We start from the raw sequence: 3,937 nt of genomic DNA, 5'->3' as shown, positions 1-3,937 counted from the left end.
CCTCTGGTCTAGCCAGACTTGCAAGGTAGAATTCGTATCATGATAGTGGGGGCAGGGAGGAAGGATTTAGGAACTAGAGGAAAGTTTATTTTTCATCATTGCTACATCGCACCCTGACTGGCTCGTCTCCTCACCAAGACATGGGCTTTGGGTCTTCACTCCGCACTCCCCGCATCATTCATTATGGTAAGATTTTTTGTTCTGATGATGCCTTATACCTGATCCCTTCGACACGTCGTGAACGCATAGGCTGGTGTGCTTCTTCAATGTGGGCTTTGTTGCTTCTGAGCTTGTTGACCGCTTGTTTACCTTCAAGCTTTTAAGATCCCAGACGCTATGTCTTTTGATAGCCAGGCACCATCAGCTTTCTTCACCACATTTGCTTATTCACCCACTTTGTCTTCAGCAGTTGTGTCGGGAAGGTGAGGGATTGGCCATTTTTAATTGGAAATTTATATGGTATACCATGACAAATTAAAGAAGAATGGCATTGCATTAAACTAAATCCACAAGGAATAAGCACACCAGCTTGTGTGATCCAAAGATGACAATTACAAAACTCGAATATGGTGAAGGAAAAAGTATCAGAGCTAAAATTATGAACACCCAGTTTGTAGAAGGCTACAAAGGACAGTGGAAGGCTAAAACCTATCTTCAGGGTATCTGGTCAGACTGAACTGGTGGCTTATCCACTCTAGCAACGGACAAGAGTCTCGAACAGCCTTGCTGTCAGGCAGAGACCATTATAACCTTGATTATGCTGAATTGAACTAGATTCTTGGCCAAATAGCCTCCCTATAGACCCAGCCTGAGTTAGATAAGTGTGCAAGTAATCTCTTACTTGTTCCATGACAGAAATATCTTCCCTGGCATTTGGAATGTTAATAAGGGTCTTTGCTTTCTTACTCAGTATTTGTATTTTGATCTTTATATTATTATTATTTTATCCTTACCACCTTATTTTGAATTTCATTTTTATTGTTTCTGTTGGGTTTCCCGGTTTGTCAGTCACAGGAAGAGTGGATGTATTGTGATAACAACTGGTACAACAGGAGTTGATAGGAGATTCAGGTATGGGGAAATGGGTGATAGGGAGGGAATGGGGATTTCAGGAGAGGGAAATGAAGATGGGAGAGGGAAGGGAGTACTAGAACTGACTGTGATTGCACAACTCATTTTAAAGGCTATTTAACCATGTGGTGGTGGGGAAATGTTGTAAGATTGATATGGTAATGATTGTACAATTCTCCTTGATATGATTGAACGATGGAGCTATTTTTTTAATGGCATTGCATTCATCATCCTAAAGAAGATTTTAAGTTTTATCTTGAAGGACACTTTTGTCTGCAACAAGATAATATCTATACACCAACAGGGAAGACCAATTAATATCACTATTATTCAAATTTATGCAAGATCCATTAAAAACAATGAAGAAATTGAAGAATTGTACCAATTCTTCAATCTGAAATTGATCAAACATGCAATCAAAATGCACTAATAATTACTGACAACTGAAAAGTTGGAAGCAGATAAAGAATGAATAGGTGGAAAATATCAGCCTTGGTGACAGAATTTTGCAAGATCAATGATTTCTTTTTTGCAAATACCCTTTTCATCAACAAATGGTAATTACACATGTAGATTTCACCAACCTGAATAAATAGAAATCAAATTGACTACATCTCTGGAGAAGCTCAATATCATCAGTCAAAACTAGACCAGAGGTCAACTATGGAACAGACCATCAATTGTTCGGATGCAAGTTCAGGTTGGAGCTGAAGAAAATTAAAACAAGTCCAAGCAAGCCAACATATAATCTCCAGAACAAATTTGAGGCATTCAACACCAGTGACCAAAGACCACACAAGTTGTGAGAATATAGTTCATAAAGCAAAAAATCGTTAAAAGACAGGAAATTTTAAAAACATAGTGTGTGTCAGAAGCAACCCTGAAGCTTGCTCTTGAATGTAGATGAGCTAGATCATATGGAAGAAATTAAAAAGCCAAAGAGCACAACAGAAAAATTCAGAGGACAGATTGAGAAGACAAAGTAAAGTATTATAATGAAATGGCCAAGAACTTGGACATTTCTGAAACAAAACCATTTTTCAAGCTACAAGAACTGAAAACTATTAAAATCTTGAGTTGTAACTTTGAAGGAGTCTATGGGGAAATTTTTGAACCATTCAAGAAGCATCAAAAGAATATGGGCACTTACCATGCCCACCTTCGTGGAGCTCATTGTCAAAGCCAAGATGCCTATCATGGGCCTGTGAAGGCAGCCATCAAATGGAGTACTAAATAGAGCATACAAAATGGTCTTAATGGTGTTACCATGGACAATAAAAAGACTGACAAGAAAGCCACCAAAAATACAGAAGTCAAGAACAAAATGGCTGACCAGAAGGAACCCTAAACTGATCAGACTCCAAGGCTATCAGACTAAACACTTGAAGTTGTACCACTTATCAGACTAAACACTTGACGTTTCATCCCTTATTAGACTGAACCCCCACAACCACACCTATGCCTACACCCCGCCCCCACCTCCCGCCCCAAAATTGTATAAGAATCCAGCTAAGAGCCCAGAAGGGTAGACCTGTTGCAGAGCAGAAGTCTCGGTCCCTTCCTTGCTCTTGCTGATCAATCCTGCCTGCTTTTCTTGATTTGCTATTGATATTGTGAATGCCCATTGGAATAAATTGGTTAAAAGACTGGCTCATAACGTGTGCTGTGCTCATGAAAGAACCTGACCTCATGACTGTGTCAAGCTTAGAGAATGAAAGGTTGCTGCCCTGGTGCCTAAGGTGCTCAAGACAGGTACCATCACCTTGACCCCCCTGGGTATGGGAATAAGAGCGAGGCAGGTTTGGCAATCCAAGAGAAAGTGGTGACATGTGAGGACCTCTTCATCATCAGCAAGCTGTGGTCTTTCTTCGAGACTCCCCTGGTGAAAGAAGCCTGCCAGAGACCCTCAAGGATCTGCAACTGGACTGTCTCAACATCTATGTAAGACACTGGCTTCAGGGAATGCTGCTGAGAAGGCACTCCTCCCTAAAGACAATAAAGGCACAACCTCCTTTGCAGTAGAACAACGTTCATGGATACATGGAAGGCCATGAAGGTGCTGGTGGATGAGGGGCTGATGAAAGCTATTGGCTTCTCCAACGTCAACCACTTCCAGATTGAAACACTCTTGAACCCGGACTGAAGCACAAACCAGTGACTCACCAGGTTGCGTGTGTCACCCTTCCCTCACACAAAGAGAAACGTATCTACTACTGCCATTCCAAGGGCATCACAATTACTGACTACAGCCAGGAGCTCTCCACACAGAATTTGAGCCAAACCAGAGGACCCTTGGCCTCTGGAGGACCCTCAAGATGAAGGAGATAGCAGAGCACAGGACCCCTACCCAGGTTCTGAGCTGGTTCCATAGTCAGAGGAATGTGGTTGTGATCCCTAAGTCTATGATCCAAAGTACGTTGCTGAGAACCTCCTAGTCTTACCTTTCCAGTTGAGTGATGAGCAGATGGAGACGAGACTCAGCTACAACAGGCTGTATCCTGAAGGCAAGTGTCCCTTTGGAAGCTTATCCTTTCCCTGAAGAGTATTGATGGTGGACCTTCAGGTGCCTGCTGAGATTCTCCAGTGTAGTCTCCCGGTTGTTTACGTTCCTGAATTACAACTCTGCCTTTGAAGCCTACCTACTTTGTTGTTGCTATTGTTGCTGTAGACCGCTGCCTCATAAATTACCCCATGTATGTGAAGTAGAACTTCCCCATACGGTTTGTCAAAGTCAGAATCATTCAGGAGTCAACAGTTAGGCTTTACTTCTGAAGTGTCTGTGGTAGGGGGCGGGGTGTGTATAGCTAGCCTTTTAGCTAGTAATTGAACACTCAACTCTTTATGCCACCCATAATATCCATCAACC

General features: G+C 42.1%; 1 pseudogene; it reads left to right on the top strand.

Moving 5' to 3' along the window:
• Positions 1 to 2,071: 2,071 nt before the first annotated feature.
• On the top strand, positions 2,072 to 3,620 carry LOC101657352 (annotated as a pseudogene).
• The last annotated feature ends 317 nt before the right edge of the window (positions 3,621 to 3,937 follow it).

This window comes from Echinops telfairi, unplaced genomic scaffold, assembly GCF_000313985.2.
Source record: "Echinops telfairi isolate 266 unplaced genomic scaffold, ASM31398v2 ScPeMD7_24;HRSCAF=84, whole genome shotgun sequence".
Lineage (NCBI taxonomy): Eukaryota > Metazoa > Chordata > Mammalia > Afrosoricida > Tenrecidae > Echinops > Echinops telfairi.
The sequence above is the reverse complement of the archived record's forward strand: the minus strand, read 5'-3'. Positions and strand labels throughout refer to the sequence as shown.